Raw genomic sequence first — 18977 nt, 5'->3', positions numbered from 1 at the left:
AGAAAATTCAATGTGGTGAAATTAGGATATGAGATAAAAGAAATACTATGCATATGATTTGATTGAAATTTTGAAAGTGTATAGACCCTGTTTTAGAAATATCAGTATTAATTCGGTAGACTATAAATTTATATTACAAAATTAACTGTTTTCTACTTTTGTTGTAATTTTCTTCTACTTTCTGGACATTTTACTGAAAATGCTGGAGATTTTAAATCAGTAATTAATAAAGTGAATTCATAAAATAACTTTTAAACGCATTGCTATCTAAAGTACAAATTCTTACGTTTTTTAAAATATATTCTTATAGTTATTGTATGTAACGTACTTGAATCTTTACGGGTATGGTTAAAATATTTTGTCCGCATTTTATTCAGTCATTTAAAATATCAAAGCAAACTTATTTCAAGTGAAAAATAATCCTTATTCCTATAAGCAGTATTCATTACAAGAACTAATTTTACATATATAATCGTAACAAAAAAGAAACATTAAACAGGCATTTATAGTTATTGACATTTATCTTTTGTATGTTCATTTACGAGGAAATGGTACTTAATGTAAAAGCGACTGGATTTCATATTTTTAACTATTGTGTACATGTATTGAATCTTATTGTTCTTCTTAAAAATTAAATGAATACTCATAATCCTAAAACTTCCTTTCTATGTTGTACTAGATATATATACAATTAAAATGTGTAATAATGTGAATGATAAACTAGTTCGAATAATTATTTTGCTTAAACGTAAGTTAATTGAAATCAGATGAATGTTATACACGCATTATACCGTGCATTATGAACTATTGATTGATTGATGCTCATATTTAATTATTAACGAGAAAATTAGAAAAATCAAATTGAATTTAATCTGTCCTTCTTATATTTATTAAGATGAGTTCTGGGACTTGAAACACTCGAGATTAGAAATTTTGATTAATGTTTCACATTATCACTGGACGCTTGTTGTAATATCTTTTGTACGAGATACACTATACATACACAAGATCAAAATGGAATTTCGAAACGGTCGTATCGTTCAACAAAAATCTCTTTTATCTTTGATCCTCTTCATAAAAATGCAATTCTCCTTTACAGAACATCATATAACATTTATTGTACGATATATTGTTCAATTATATTTCGAAATTTTCAGCTTCGAATCTTTGTTTAATTATACTGTAGAATTAAATATCATGCGTTATTTAAATATAGAGATAGACTAAACTTTTGTCCACATTTATTAAAGCTGTATCAACAGAGATGTTTAAATTTGCGAAATTTCATGGACTTTTATATTTAATTTTTCGTCATGAATCCCGCTTTGCGATACAATACATATTAGATTTATAATATCTTAAATTTACAGTACCAATGCTGATTTTATCTGAAGCTATTTGTTTGCAAATGATATCTTTCTTCGTTGGAATTACCCTTCACTTATAAATTAATAATTATTAACATTGAACAGTATTGTTAAACTTCAATAAAAATAGGATCGATAACTAAATGTTAGTTAAAGAAACTTCCTATTACAGGTATAACAAATCATATTGAATTTTGTTTAGAAAACAATAATAAAAATGGGTGTCTTTTTGTGATAATAATTTACAGCATATCACTCGACTTATTCATATAACAGATATTAGTTTGTTTAAATACCCTGTTGCACCCTTTTATTCATTTTCAACCCAATTTTTTCACAACATTAAAAAATATTTTAAGCCTGAAGAAAAACATGAAAAACTTCTTATTAGCATGATTTCATGCTAAACATCCTCTTAAGATATTATAAATCTTTCTTGTTTACTAAAACCAGAGCCTAACTGAAATATACGAGTATCGCAACAGGATTAATCGTAATACATGATTAAATACAAGCAATATGTAAGCTATATTTTTACTTTTTACTTCAGAAATAAATATTTCACGAGCATCGTCTTTAGCTTAAGGAAAATAAACTTGTGAAATTTAATTTAAAGCTTCGTAAAACATGGAAATGTTGCAGGATAACAAATCAGAAAAGATATATTAAATAAATCACAGTTCAGGTATCTATAACATGTGATTCTCTTAACAAATCTGTTTCATTCATCAAGCAACTGCAAAATTTCCGTAAAATCAGAAGCGGTTTCACAAATTATAGGCATTCGTAAACATGATAGATAAGAGTTAGTATCGCGGCGTTTTAGAGTATCTATGAGCGTAATATGGAAAGTAAAAAGATGTATAATAAAAATAGTTCACTTTCCAAGCTATCACTAACATTGTAACGAATTATTATACATATAACGGCTCACGAAAGTACTCGGACGCTTACAGAAACTTTCCATGAATATTTTGTTGAAGCTTTTCATGAATTTCAAGATGCATTAGGCTGTCTCAAAAGTTTCTTTCGTTTTGTTCTATTACTACAAAATAGATCATACGTAAATCGATAAAATAATATAAAACAAAAAGTGTCGTGCATCTATTATTTCCTTATGAAACGAAAGAAACTTTTGAAACAAATGTAAATAGGAATTATAAGATGCTTATTGATTACCATCGGTATTTGGACAATTAATTATGTATTGTATAAATAAGTCACAATATTTTTAGTAGGAGCATTTTTACCCCTAATCAATCATATGTTTAAAAATACTCTTTACATTGTACATTAGTTTTTTGCTGTGTGTACGTCTGCAATAAGCAACTTCTAGCTTCCATATATATATTTCCAAATTAGTCTCAATTTTTACCGGTGTAATCATGATAGACACGTCTCGTTACATTGAAGTGAAGTGAAGAAAAACACTAACACACATAATATATATTCGCAAAAATCTTCTATCTAATATTTTCGTCAACTACTGTATACACATTTATTAGATATTTGTGTGAGATTAAAATCGACAGATACGATAAAAGAATATTGTAGAGGTATAGCAATAAGAAAGTACAAGGAAAGTATAGCTCGTTAATTTGAATTACACCAGATTGTCAGTCATCTATTAGGTCGTGTTAATCTCTGAATAAATTCTTAAATAAATAAGTGTTAATTAAACGAGAGAAACTTAGCATTTATTAGTATTTGTGCTTCTACATTACATAATGAATAGGTCTTTTAGGGAAGAAATTCTTAGATAAAGAAGTGTTAATTAAACTAGAGACACTTAACATTTATTAGTATTTGTTCTTCCCCATTACTTCTTGAATAGGTCCTTTAGGGAAGAACAGGGAGACGGTTCGCTGAATTCCGTCTGCTTTTAGTTCTTGCTATTCCAAAACAAATTTGTCACTTTACCTGACATTGGTTTGTTCGGAGATACCGAGGGCTTTCCGCTCGACCCGGAAGCCCTCGGTATCTCCGTATCGTTTCCCTTCTGCGCCGTTAACATCTTCTCAATTGCGCTACCAAATACCTACGGACAAAATTGTTCTTATAAATTTATGAATATTATGTGTTTACGTATTTGAATGAAAATTTTTATGAAACGAGATTTCGCGTTAAAATACGTAATAGTAAATACGATAACTTACATGCTCTTTTTACCAAGATGAAAATGTATATGTAAATTTACTTGATGTATATGTAAATAGAAATATTTAATATGTAATATTTATATGCTTGTATTTAAAATATTTTCATGCTTAAAGAATAAAGGTCATAATGTTATAAATATTGAAATCCTTGCACCTCTCCTTTATCGCGTAAGAAAGAGAAACTAAAAGTTTCACTCCAGAGAATGAGCTTCGTTCTAAAACAAATCAAATAACATATATTTAAGTATTTAACTGTTATTTAATATTCCTATATTATTAATATAGATGAGAAGTCGATAAGATAGTTTACAATCATTAAGTACAGTATCGCAGATCCACCATCAGAGATCAGTAATATTAAAATAAAATTCATGTTGGATTAAAAGTGTGGTTAAGTTGGGGCTAACCCCAAATTTGCAAATTTTGACCTAAGTCAAAAAGTGGCCATTTTTGCACCTCCTCGCGAACGAAAAATTCTTGTGCGACGTTTAAGAGAATTTATCAAAAAAAAAAGAAAGAATTATTAGCATTTATACGAAATGTGACATGGAAGTTGAAAAAGATGAGTGTAGAGATGAAAAAATTAAGCAGAGGTCAAACTTACGCGCTACACTTGATCTTCATTTTCTTTAAATTTTGATCCAGCTGATAAATCAGTAATTAAACCAAGGGAACTAAGTTTGAAATCAAGCGAATCTGAAATACTATCAGACTGTTGCTACGTGAGAACAATAGCCATCTTGTACTTCGTATTTGCTCGATTCCAAACTCTAATCGATATACCAGCAGAATTTACCAGCAAAATAATTATTCAGAGATTCAGTCGGTAAAACAATTGAAGTTTAAAATCGAACGAATCCGAATTACTGCGAGATCGTTGGTGGCTATTGTTCTCGTAGCAACAAACTGATGGTACTTCAGATTCTTTTGATTTCAAACTACAATTGATTTATCAATAGAGTTGTCGAAGAATTATTTTGTCGATATCGGTGTAGAACAATAGCCAACAACGATCTCGCTGTACTTCATATTTCCTCTATTACAAACGTCGATTCATTTACCAGCAGAGCATCTGAAGAATTATTTCACATGGATCATGTAGAAAAAAAAAAAAAAACGAACACGAAAATGGAACTGCAATAACATTTTTTATTCCTTGTTGAGAGCCGTTCTTAAACATTTTGCAGGAATTTTCCCTTCGCAAGAAGATCGAAAAATAACCACTTTTGACGCTCTGTTTTCATCCCATATGAATTTTATCTTTAATATTACCGATTGATAATAATGTCACTGCGATATTGTCCGCAATGATTGCAAATTATCTTCTCCACGTTTCACCTATATCGATAATACAGAATATCAAACAACAATTATTTAATTTCACGTTGTTGTTGACTTTATTAATTTTTACGATAAAGTGCATTCTCTGGAAGAGATTTTATGATTTACGATTTTCTTTTTCATTCCTCCTTTCACCTACGATGGCTCTTAAACAAGAAACGATATCATAACGAGAAATACAACTTACCTGAGCGTCCACTTTGGTTTCACTAGTGTTGTCCCATACGACCTCGCTATTAGGGGACTTTTTACCGAACATTTTCTTCACCGCCTTCACTACCTTCAATTCGTCGAACCTAAGACTTAAACTGGCCGTTGCTAAATCTTCCGGCTTCTTCGACATTTCCGTCGCGGAAGATCCTACCGAGCTTAGGATCGATATCAGATCCCTATTAGAGCAGACCATGCCCGCAGCACCGGAAACGGATGCACTCGCGGCTCTTGGCAGTTCCGAGACGCGCTTTCGGAGAGAAGACGTCGGCGAAACCGACAGAGTAGGCATTTCAAAGAATCGTTGTTTCGGCTGTTCAGTGTAACGTTGAGCAGGACTGTTACCCTCCAGCGGCTGTATTTCGTACACTTGCTCCGTCGACGTCCTGTACATCCTTAAGCGCACCTGGCAAACGAATTGCTTTTATTCGAAAGACAGTTTCTTTTTTATCATAATTCGTGCGTTATGATACATGTTTCGATGATTGAGCCGTTAAGCGTGACAAAGCGATGGAATTGTTTTGCACAGAAATTCTGGTTCTAAAATTATGTTAGGGATTCTAGGGCGTAATAACATCTTGGAACGCAAAGTTATCGATGTGTCGATGAAAGTTAAGCGAGCTTTATCGAAGCACACGTTCGAGTCTTTGGGCGATTGCTAGGAATACGTGTAATGTTCTTTTCTGTGAGCTGAAAAGTTGAACGACTATAAAAGGCGTTTGTAGAGGATTTCAAAGCGGAAGAAGAAGCAATACAAATGTTTAGAATCAGAAATTATCTGTTTATATAGAGATCTGTTTGATGCAAAATCTAAAATCAATCAAATCGGATTGTACGGACGTATTTGTCTGTATTAATCCTTTGACATCGATACCAACGATGTATATAGCGAATGGCGGTTATCAGCCAAGATTATGAGCATGTAGGGAAGAACAGAACTGAACGCTTGCTGTTCCAATAATGACGATCCATAAAAGTCTGAACTCTAATAAAAAAACGCATGATAACGAATACAGCGCGTATTCTTTCGTATGTCTTCAATGAATATGTATAAGTTTGCTCGTAACAGAGTTGAAAAATGCCTGTAGCGTTCCAAGTTTGAACAACGTTTGTGTCGCGCGAAAGTTGAACAATATCTGAACCGCTTGAACGTTAACAAGTATCTTTTTCTGTGTTCGAGGTGTGAATGCCGCGGGTGTCATGACCAGCCTTTCGCGTGCTCTTGGCGCGCCTTCTACTGGCAAAGATGGGACGCTACTTGAACTAACACGAGATGTTAGTTTTCCGAGAAGATCACGATATCTCTGCGGGTGAGGAAGTTCGGCAACTTGTACCGCTGTAATATAATTCCAAATTACCCTGCGGAGATACCGAGTTTACGACACGTCCCTGGCGATTGAGCGCGGGATGAAGCAAATTTCTATGTTATTGCTTAATAATTTATGATTCCAATTGAAAAATAAGCTTCTTCGCGACCATGCTATAAGCTTCACCGACGAAGACGTGCTTCCTTAGCGAGGCTCCTGACGAACAAGAAATGAAAACCATAGCGACTCGATTCGTCCGTAATTTTAACTGTTAATTTTCGCCTAATTAATAATTGTTCTAACTCCATCTAAAAAAGAAGAAAAAAAAAGTAATTGATGAATCCACGTATGCGTACATTGTTATAAAGAACGATATGATGTGTAAATAATTATAAGTTACAAAGAATAAAATAATAAATAATACGATGAAAATTGTATACCTGGAGAGCAACGAATATTTGGTTCTTTCAAATCTTAACTTCGCACGATCGTATAGAAGTTCGTCAACTTTAAACTCGGTTTTTCTTAGTCTGCAAACTAGCGGAGATAGAGCGACTAAAATAAACGAAAGATCCTTACCTTCCTCGCTTTTATGTCTGCGATGTTATCCATAACGTCCAACTGACGATTACTGCCAAACAACGTCGATGACACTCTTTCCATCGTAACGACCGAATTTCTTCGGCCATCTAGCTGAGGAGCTGGTCCTGATTCTTCTCCGCTACGATCGCTCATTCGTCTCATCTGTCGACACAAACATCAAGATAGTTTCGATACGCGAGAACTGTCGTTGTGACGATCGAGCCTGGCGAAAGTCAAATTGACCAACTTTATCTTTGGACAATCTCATAATTTCGCAATTTCATCGTCCAAATACACGATTGATTCTCACAAAACCTCTAGTTCCTTAGAGCTTAACGCCACGCTCATCTTTTCACTTTTATCGCATATTGTCTCACCACTTGCGATACTTGTAATTACTTTTCTCTACTTTTCAATTTTGGAGTTGGTCAATGTGATTTCCGAATGGCTCGATTGACTATGCGAGTCATGGATAAAGATGACAATTAAACTATTCAGATTAGTCATGTTGCTTCGTCAAACGATTTGAATTCAAGCAATTCGAAACCATTTTGTCAATGTGAACCTATTATTTTACCAATGTGAATCTGTAATTTTGCTTGAAATATCCTTCCAAGTTTTTATGATGATTCAGACTGGTCAAGTTACCTGAATCAAGCAACTAATTTCAAGTTACTTGAAACTATTTTGTTAACGTGTACAGTTGCTTGAATCAAGCAACTATTTTCAAGTAAGTTAGAATCATTTTGCCAATGTGAACCTGTAATTTTGCTTGAAATATCCTTCCAAGTTTTTATGATGTTTCAGAATGATTGCCACGTTAGAACGAAGTAGCTTCAATAAATAATTGATATGCAGCGACATAAAGAAAGTAGTGGCAAAGTAAAAATTTTAATGTAAATCTTTCGATGGATTCAAAGGCGCAATAAAAAAAGGTAATAAAAAGATTTCGAAGCAGAACTAGACTAATTTGAAATTCTCTGACGAAAATGCTACGATAGAAGGTCCTTTAGTGCGGAAATTACGTTACAGAATTTTTTCGAATGGAAAGAACACAATGTAGTTATTGATTTTGAAGAACGTTCCATAAAATATTGAGTTACTTAAGCTGCTTATATTTTGATTTTTGTAAATAAGCAAACGCGTATTGTTTATCATTTTATTGTTAACTTATTTATTCCATCTTTTCTATTATTCGTTATTTAATATTAAAAATTACACTTATTTTCTTAAAGTTGATTCATATAATTATCATGCTTTCCTTTATGAATTAATTGAATGTTAACGCGTCGCGTAATTGATAAGTATTAAGAAAAATCGTTTATTCGAGTACATTATTCACCTGGTGTAATGTCACTCAATTAAGAAGCACGAAAGAATATATTCTTGTTCGATTTATCACGAAAAATAAAATCTTGCACGCGTGTACAAGCTGTTGGTTTCATCCAAAAACTACGACGCATGGGATAGAGAAACAGATATATATGCAAATGCACGTAATATATAAGAGAAAAACGTATGTACGAGTCGATAAATCGAAGTACGAACTGAAAAGGGAAATTTAAATTTTATCGAAAATTCTACTTCTAATCGACGTCTGCGTAAGATACGAGGACTAGCTGTTGGCGAGATACGGAAGCAATTTGTAGGTTCGAAGGGGAATATCGAGAAACTGGTGGAATACGCGAAGCTGTCGCCAAATTTTAACGTCTAATAACTTCCAATGGCTGTCTGATATCCGCACGGTAACACTTCCAACGAAATAACGAGAGCGATTCGCAAAAGAAAATATCGACTCGCAACATTCGCTCTGGGCACGTGCTGCGTGAGCGCGTCTGCGTAATCCGTTTTTAACGGGCGAAAAAGTCAGTGTTATTGCTAAAGCGAACGTACTAGGAAAAAAGTAGCGAAGCGTAGAACTTTAAAAATAAAACAACATTTTTCCACGTTATATTCCTTCTGATATTTACGAAGCCTTCGTGTGCCAAAAGAATCTGACATTCTAATGTGACAATAAATAGGAAATCTTTTAAGCAAAAAGAAAAGAAAAATACATATATCTCGAGTTCTCATTGGGATTAGGGGCGTGTAACGAATCTTCGTTTGGATTAACCATTGTTGTTATACGATATGGATGATATTTACTGGTACCGATATGATTACAGTACCGATATGGTACAGAGTTTGACAAGTAACCGTGGCAATTAGATACTCGAGATGCCAATGACAATGATCTTAGGTTCAATAACGAATCCACGGTCAAAGGGATAACAAATACGTCTTCTTCCAAAGTCTAAGTCGTACTGAGCTTACTTGTCCACAATTCAAGTGTAACTCAACTTACTTGTCTACGATATAAGTAGAACTCAACTTACTTGTCTACAGTATAAGTAGAACTCCCTCAGTCCAAATGGAACTGCACTTATATACTCGTCTCTGTACCCCTCGGGTCAACTATATTTTTAAGGAGATCTATACAATTACTCCATAGCTTTGTTAGGTAAAAACGTCCATGCCATGACCGTGGCTACGTTTAGCGACCAGTTGTGTCACTTCGAGCCCAAGCCTACTGTCATAAATCTCGGGTAAACATAGTCGGATTAAATCATAAACAACTACTTCTGAGTTTTATTATTTAAGTGCAGCTATAATAAAAAGTCTAGACTAAAGTATTGGGGGTCTTCCCAAAAATTCCAAAAGAAAGGCCCCGATGTCCTTTTATCTCCAACATGTATATAGGAGAAATAAAATAGTATAGTAATTTTTTAATTGCACACTAAATTAGTATTAAATTCCATACGATATTTTCAAAGATCTTGTATCTTTGAATCTATCAGATAATTTTCGAGAAAGGTCCTGTAACTTCCATATACATTTTCCGATCCATTTCAAATTTTTCCAATACAATATTCGCGTCTCGTTACAGCGCCAGCGAAATTTCCAAATATCTCGCATGACACGCATCGCACATTCGTGAAAACATTCCGTGATAAACGTTGGAACGCTTTCTCAAGCCATTGGGTATATCGCACCGAATAATTTCGAAATTTCACTGGCGCTGTAACGAGACAAAACTATGCTGATTATTATTATTATACGTGCAAAATGTGGAACAGATTTGAAAATGTATCACACAAGTATCGGAAAAAAGATGATCGAATTATTGGAAAAACCAATTTTGTTCGCTACGTCGATAAGCCACGGTAAATAGCGAGATCGTTTTTGAGACTAATAGTGCGTTTAAAACTACTGTTCATACCGTGTGCTAATTTTTCACTAATACTAAATAAATTACGTTCGCAAGTAAATGTCCAGAATAACGTAATTTCCATCTGCATCGTCGGTTTCGTTTCAAATTTCACTGTTATAATTCTCGCAGCGATTCCTGTCTCGTTACAGCGTTAACAAACTTTCGGAAAGTGTCGCGTAATGCGCATTTGGAAAAAATTTTCCGTTGCGAACGTTGGAATAGCAGCGCGAGCCACCGCGCAAACAGCGGGAAACAATTTTTTCTTGGAAAACTTGGAAGCTCGTGTCATCGTTTAGAACACGTACCTGCGTTGTGTTTTATCGATGTTCGGTACTTTGAAGTCTAAGTATAAAGTGCTTGCACGGTGCAACTAATCCGTGACAAATCGAGCAAAGTAGAGGCTGCATTTCATCGAATCAAGGAACGTTTGACGTGTACACCGTGACATACAGAAACTTGTACATCTCTGAAAGCCAACGCTTTGATGTTTAACGATGAATGCTCAATTCTCAGAAACGATGCTGTCGTTGAAATTAAGCTAGTCGTTTCTGCCGGTGTACGCGGAATTTCCTTTCTATGGGCTCTCGCGTACAAACGTGTTTATGTTCATTTACACCGTCTTTCTATACGAGAGGTCTAATCAGTTTGTAGAGCCGATTTATCGGTTTCTGTGCGTACAGCTGCGTTACCGTTCGTCGAACGAATCATGCAAACCAGACAATTGCCCGATTTTAAGACGCGACGCGATAAACGCGAACAACTGGTTCAGTGGGACGACGATAATATCGATCAGAACGTTCTACGTAAAATTAGTTAGAAACGATCCGCCTGTTACGATCGAACTTGGGCTATTGGCATCGATTGTGGTAGTTACACTTGGCTAGCAAGTGTAATTAGAAGAATACGAATCCTTGGCAAATTAACGAATAGTTTCTATCGAAATTTACTCTTAACCGAAGCATTTATCTTTTATACGATATCATACACAGCAACTGGAGAACCCGGAGAAGCGTTACCACTGCGAGAATTACGCTCAGCTAATAAACGCAAACGAACGAGAGACAAATATTCTGATAAGTTCGGCAAGCAAATGTTATCTCGTTTCTAGAAATAATTGTTAATAAGGAATATGCTAACAAGGAATTTGCTAATAACCGTAAGGTTGTATTAAGCGTACGATTTATGCTAAATATAAATTGCACGAATGCGACGACAGTTCGTAACAAATTGAGTTCGATAACGACAATGTTAATTGTTTATCGTTTGTGCAACGCTATGAGGCGATTCTTCTCGAAAAATTGCAAGTGCCGAAACGACGGTAATTAACGCCATATTATTATAAAATAAATTCTAGGTAGTTTTAACGCGAAAGATTTATACTGTTTGAATAAATTCTCGTTCGTAAGTATTTGCCCGAATGCTGGTCTCGTGCGAAACGCGATAATTAAAATTGCGGATTTTTAGCATACGCAATACACGCAAGAAGATATAAAATTGCACAAATATTTGAGATATAATTGTAGATGAAACTTTCAGCCTGAGATCCAATCGAACCGGTAGCCTTTCTAAAACCGATCTCTACTTTCAAATCAACTTTAAATTTCAGCCTGTTTTTATGAGAAAATTCTCAAACTAATATGATGCTCCTCGGACAGCTCTTCTCTGCCTTCTCTTTCGCTCTCCACTCGTCTCCCCCTGGAGAACAGCGTAATAGGACTACGTGTGCTCGTAGTCGGAGACAAAATTGGCGTTCAGGTGATATTCTACGGGAGCTTATTTTTCTAGATGACTCGTAACCCTGGCAAGTGTCAGTCTTTAATCTCTTAACGTACAATTTTGCTCCGCCTAACCGGTCAAAGACGCGCAATTTCTTCCTCGATCTACGTTCGCGATCTAAAGACGCTCGATTATACGCACACAGAGACGCACGAAGATACTCGAAGACTCTTAGAAACTTTTCACTTTTCCTATATTACACGAAATATTTAGAAACTTCATTAACAGCACGACGAGCCACGATTATACGTGATTGTGAAATTTCTAAAATTTCTAATTTCTCTGCAAAACCGTATCCAGAAGTTACATAAAATATTCGTCGCGCAAAGACGATGAAAATATTTGAGCAGTCAATTATTCGCTGTGTTAAGCCACGATATTTAGCGAAACGATCTTTATCACCAGTTGTAATGTTTAAGACTACTTCTATTCATGCTGTATACTAATTTTTCGCTAAATGTATATTTGCCATAAATGTTACAATTACAAGACATCATAACTGTTACAAGAGAAGTTTCTAAAGTTGCGATATGAAGGTTGATGTTTTTAATTAAAAAATTTTTGATCGCGAATAACCGTTAAAACGGATTAAAGTTTTTTTGATTGCTGGTAATCGTTATCGACGAGAGAAATTTCACTTTGGTTACCAATAACCAACATAAATGACCGGATTTTTAAATATTTTTTTTTTTTTTTTTTCTGTTACGAGTAACTGTTATCCGTGGCGAGAAAATTTTATTTTGGTTATCGATGACCATTATCGATGGCAAAAATTTGCTCTACATTGTCAATTATCACTGGCTATATTATCAATCGTTATTAACGTCACTGATAATTATTGGGTTGGAAACTAGGTGATTGCGAATTTTGTCAATATCATCTAATGACAAAACCCGCAATCACCTAGTTAACAAGCCAATAGTACGTGTGTTCGCTGTTATTCATAAAACTTGTGTGGTTTATCGAGCAAACAAAAAGATATGAAAATATATGAAACGAATAGGATGAAAGATATCGCAGTAGAATATTTTTATTAACAGTTGCACCGTGATATCTTTTATCTTATGCTTTGTTTCGTACATTTTCGTATCTTTTTGTTTGCTTAATAAAACATATCAGTTTTATAATTAGGCTTCTTTACGTTGCCAGTGAAAACCGATTATCAGCAATGTCAATAAATATCGACGATAGGCGAATGTGACTAGAAAATATTTTTTTCATCGATATTGCTTGGCGATAATCGAAAATCAATTTCGCCATCGATAATGGTTATCGGTAGCTAAAGCAAAATTCGGTTTTCCTTGATAATGGTCACTGTTCGATAACCGAACAAAAATTCAGGTCACTTCCACTGATTACTGTTTCAAATTAAATTCCCATGATCTAAAATTATTATCGAGCGACCGAGGAACAAATCGAATCGTTCGTAATGATTATTCGTAATCAGAATTATTAACGATTAAAATTCTTGAATCGTATCGCTTTTGGAGAAATTGAAAACTGGCTTTCGTTTAAATAAAAACTAGTTTCTACCCAATGATTTTCCTGCCAATAAATATTTAACGTAGTTGTTATTTTGGAGCTTCGCTTGTAACTTCCACGTAGATTCCCAGATTGATTTCTAATTTTCCTATTGTAATATAACAATTAATACGATATAATATAATAATCTTAATATTAGATTATGAATATTAACATTGTAGGATTTTTTTATTTATTTATTTTATTTGGGTATGGTCGTTGTCACAAGATCACCGGCGATCTATCGGTTTCGTGATTTCTTGCGTCTCCGACGTGACACAGGCAACCTCTTGTACCATGGCTCCGGTATACACACGTTCCATCCACCATGGGATGACCCATGGTCAAGTAGACTTTCTTAGTTAATCAAGGTTTTCCCCGATATTACAATATTACAGCAACGATAGTTCCAATGCGGTGCATTTGATACACGTCCGGCAGTGAAAAATGACGAGGATACAACAACAACAACGTTCGAAAAACTTTGAACCGCAAGGCGGGTAATGCTTCGAGAATTCCTCTTTAAACGAAGAACTTCGATGCAGTTGAACGTTCTCAAATTAAAATTACGCCAACTATGTTCGAGTAGTGCGCTTTCCAGCTTTATGCTGTTTTTACGTTCTGAAGAGAAAAATGATTTAAGTATTTCGGGTGGAAATTCTGCGAGTAGAACGAGAGTTTTAGTTCTTGCTTTTCCAGCAGTTGTCGTTTTAATAATTTTAACCTTCTTAATACAACCTGCATGCGATAGTTTCATAGTTGAAACATTTATTCCCTGGCACAGCACTTAAAAATGATATATATACGGTTTTCATTATCAGATTCGAATACGCGCGTATTGAATTTAGTTAAAATTTTAATTGAATATAAAATACATTATCGCTTGTTTCATTGGATAATGTAACGAATTTCTCGTAATAATATAGGAATTTCATCAAAACGAGTAAATCAACACGTTGATTGACGAAGTTTGAACTACCTGTTGAAAAGTTTAACAGTAATGTATTATATATGTATCTGTTCATCAACCATCACGAATCAGCCAAATAATAATTGGAAATAAATTTCATTGATATTTCGTTCCGTTAATAATTAATATGATATTGCCTATAAAAGCGAACATACTTCTTTATTAATACGTGCTTGTAAATTAATTTCAATGATATTTTATTTCGTTGATAACGAAGAAGAAAACATAGCTGATTATTAATACAAATTAGACAATGAGACAAAACTTCCGACAACGTACGTTGGAAATAAGATTTCACTGACATTTTGTCTTCTTAATAATTAATAAAATATTGATCGTAAAAGAAAATTGCCGATAGTCATAAAGCATTTTAGCAGGCAACGGTGTATAAATGTGAAGTACGGTAAAATGGAAGATGACGTCCGGCATTATCTGCATGTTCATTTTACGCAGCTGCGAAGTTAAATTGAAATTCATGTATTTACAGAAAGTAATATCCTCCTCTAAGTGACAGTGCTAAAATGGTCAACAGAAATGGGCTACGTCAGTCAGAGCTTTCAATTACAGGGACGAAGTTGATGAGGACTCTGCAGAAGTTATATATGGAAAGATACAATTAATTGTTACTAATCTTATTATTTTTTAAATTCTAATTCTCAATTCCCCGCATACTTATTTTGTTTTCTATCAATTTTATAACAATGGTCAATTACAATTCTACTTTGTTTTTTAATAATTTGTTATATATTATTATTGTTTTTACGTGTTTTAAAGAATACGTGCTTAACATTCGATTAATATTACCATTCGCTTGAAATTAACTTCTTCGTGAAAATTTAATATCGATAGGATAAAGAGGATATCACGCGGATTATCTCGAGATCAGAAATTAAATTACTTGGTAATTTGATGTTAAAATTTCTTATTATACACAATGTGTTTCAGTAATTGAATATACGCGAAATTAACTTACGATATTATTCATCGAATTATAATGAAACAATTAGCTAGCAATTCGTTTATTCTATTATTTTATTATGTGTATGTTGAACAGAATTTTATACGTTTCTCGTACCTACTACGTGGTAGACATAATTTATTATTATGGTTTATCATCGTTTATAATTTAATAATCATTTAACGTTGAAATTCGATATAATATTCCGGCGGAATTATTCTTTCACTATCATAATGAATTTAATAGCAGCAAATTTTATATATAAACGTAATAATGAATGCAACGAAAGTAAAGGTATTATATTCACTTTCGTTAAAGCAATCGGTTAATCATTAGAATACAATCTAACGATTATCAATATTAAAGAGCATCGCTTGTTTACTTCTTATAGCTTCGCCGCCTTCCGCATATTTTATATCTTCGTTCAACGTTTTAATTTTAGTACACGAACATTAACTTTCATAAATCGTCAGAGCTAATCTGTTACAATGTAATCAGGAATGATAATTAAAAACTGAGCAGGTTAATTAGCCTAGTTCCATAAAGAACCAAATTAAAAATCCAATCAACAACATACTTGAGCCAAGCTTAAATTCGATGCATGTGTTAAATTAACATTTCAACTTATTAATAATTCAACGATACTCTCCGCTGCATTGATCCTTTTTTTTTTTTTTTTTTTAATTTAGAACGAAATACAATAGCCTGCTATTTTATTTATTGCCGTTACACGCTGTCGCTATTATCAGTTGTTTCGGAAAACTAGAAATAACAGGGAATTACATTTCTATATATCCGTCGCTCGTTACATTACATTGACGTTTCATAGATATTTATAATGACGGTCTCTGACATTTACGTTGTCGATCGATGTAAGATAAATGAATTTCAGGAAGGAAGAGAATTGACATTTGATCATTTCAATTGCAATTACACGTAATCACAAACCATTTCGATAAAGGGAAATTTAATTTTACAAATACGAAATAAACCGAACAGATCGTCAACATATTTTTAACCCTTCAATAAATAGACACAGTAGAGGCCATTCGATTCTGAAAATGAAATCTGAATTTTCATTTCGGTTATCACGGTATAACGGAGAACTTTAGAATCTTTAACGTTCATGTACGTCCGAATATAAAAGGAAAAACTTAACGAGTAAACGCACGTTAGATTGATTTTTATGAAACAGAAATTACAATAAATGAAATTATCACTCAGAAACATTCACTCAGCGTTTCGTCTATCCTTGGTTCGTACGAATACCGAAAAATTCTATTTTATCATATCATTTATCTAGTAATTCTGATCAATTATTTTCTAATGTTATAGAAAACCAGCAGGTGTTGCAACGTTCATTAACGAGCATGTACACATGTTAGCCATGAGATGTAGATTATACCTTTTAGTAAACAATTTCATTTGCCGTGGAAATTGAAGTTAGGACGTTTTAACGCTTTTTATTCCCCTTTTTTGCTTCTTATGACGCTATAACCATAACGCACTGGCAATGGTGATAATGTTTTTAAACTTTCTTTCTTTTGTTCATATTATGTTGCACATAAATATACGTGAAATAAGGTAATAATAATAATAGTAGTAGTAGTAATAATAATAATAATAATAATAATAATAATAATAATAATAGTCGCTTATAAGTTTTCACTTACAGGGATGTTGTTACATTAGGCTGTTGCAATTTGTTTGAAACGACAAGTATATTCGTCAAACACAAAGTGACTGCTACAATACAGAATTAAGTTGTAATAAAACGACCGTTTCATTTTTTAATGTTATTACCAACAGGGCTCGTCGTGAGGCAAAATATTGCCACTTCTTCGTGACGACTATACTCGTCGAAGACAGCTAACTTAGTTAAGTCTATCCGTTTAATGTACTTATCATTTTCCACAGCTGCCTGCTGTCTTCCTATGAAATGTTCTACTTTCCTCTTATAAAATTTCTACGGAGACGAGTTCCATTGTCGCAAATTTCGCTCCTCGATCAATCGAATTATTTATGGGATGCTCCGACAACCATAATAGGTAGAGCAACGCGATGAAAATAATATAGTACGTTGATATAACGTATAAATTAATTATATCACGTATCATGGAATGATATATCATCGATAATGTCATTACCAAAGCGTCGATCTGAACAGTTTCGTTTAAGTTTGATAGCTAATCGCTAGCAAACTGCGTCGTAATAAATTGTCCTGGCTGATAGGAAGCAATTATACAAATTGAACGCGCGAATAGTCCGAGGAATTATCTGAAGAAAGCATTATCTCTTGGAAATTTCATTAGAAGGTAAACACTGCGTGGGTGGAACCCTATCTGTAAATTTGCAGTTATTTCTTATTGGGTGATCTCCTCATTAATTTTACAGGGGGTGCTAACAAGCAGACTGACGAACGAGGGTAACATTCCCTTTTGAACGCTTCTGCGAATTCTCCGTTGCCTTTGCCAGCTTTCTGTCCGATTATACAAAATCTATCAAACGAGAATTTATCAATAAACCGCAGATTGTCGTACAAATTAATATAATTGTATACATTAATATAATTGTAAATATTATTGGCGGAACGGAGCTTAAATAAAGTACTTTGCCTCTGATAATTCACATATTTTCGCCGTGCTACGCACAAATTTTCTAACAAACGTATAAATATTAGCGGCATACTTGAAAACCACAAATACGATAAGTTCGTGTTTGTTCATTCGATGACCTTCGTGTCGCTTGTTGACTACAAAGAAATATTTTGATAAATAAGACATAATCGATAAATAATAATTATAAAAATAAACGAATAAGTAAATCTAGAATATTTTGCAAAGGAACAGTAATACTGGAGCAACTCTTCTGTTGGTCCAACTTAATAAACTTGATTGCAGAAGATAAAATTCTCGATCGTTGATCAAAGCAAAGTCGAAGATGCAAAGACACCTCTCTACACGCTGGAAGCATAAAACTTCACAAGATAAAATAAAAGATCGAAATCGTAAATTTGAAGGGATAAAGTCGCTGTTCCGATGTAAGCGAGATATCATTAACTTTCACTCTCACCTACGAATGGTCATAAATGTCTCAAAGCGTACAGAAGACACCAGGGAGAAACGATATAGCATCGATAAAACTTTTATTATTAAAAAAAAAATTACCACATTCGAAGTTTTTATTTGGGGACTTTGAAACGCTCCCTGCTAAAAACCTTTAACGCCCCCCCCCCTCCTATATCTTCTTCTTTTTATACCTCGGAAGCAGTTTCACAAGTTTCCTGCCCTTTTCATTGTTTTAGACCTAATAAGAAGATATTTTTAAGGTGAAAAAGACAGTACGTTTATCATCGATGTCAGTCCGCTTAGATTCTATGGTAAATTCATACAGAATATCTTAATCAGTTAATTGTCTTTGACGAGTATACTCGTCGTGCGTAAAAAATAGTTAAAACTTGCTGTTTTCAATTGCGATAAATTTCGGCAAAAAGTTGAAAAATAAAAAAGTCGTTTCGTTACAACTTAACGCTAGAA

The 18977-nt window shown here is 33.7% G+C and overlaps 1 long non-coding RNA gene across 1 annotated transcript in view; it reads right to left on the bottom strand.

The window, feature by feature from the left end:
- Nucleotides 1-6102: 6102 nt before the first annotated feature.
- LOC125385687 overlaps nt 6103-18977 on the bottom strand; it is a 51429-nt gene continuing 38554 nt past the window's right edge. Inside the window, exon 7 of the long non-coding RNA XR_007225239.1 lies at nt 6103-7128. This is a non-coding gene — a long non-coding RNA (uncharacterized LOC125385687). The remainder of the gene's footprint in view (nt 7129-18977) is intronic.

This window comes from Bombus terrestris, chromosome 9, assembly GCF_910591885.1.
Source record: "Bombus terrestris chromosome 9, iyBomTerr1.2, whole genome shotgun sequence".
NCBI lineage: Eukaryota > Metazoa > Arthropoda > Insecta > Hymenoptera > Apidae > Bombus > Bombus terrestris.
This window is presented reverse-complemented; position numbering and strand designations above follow the sequence as displayed.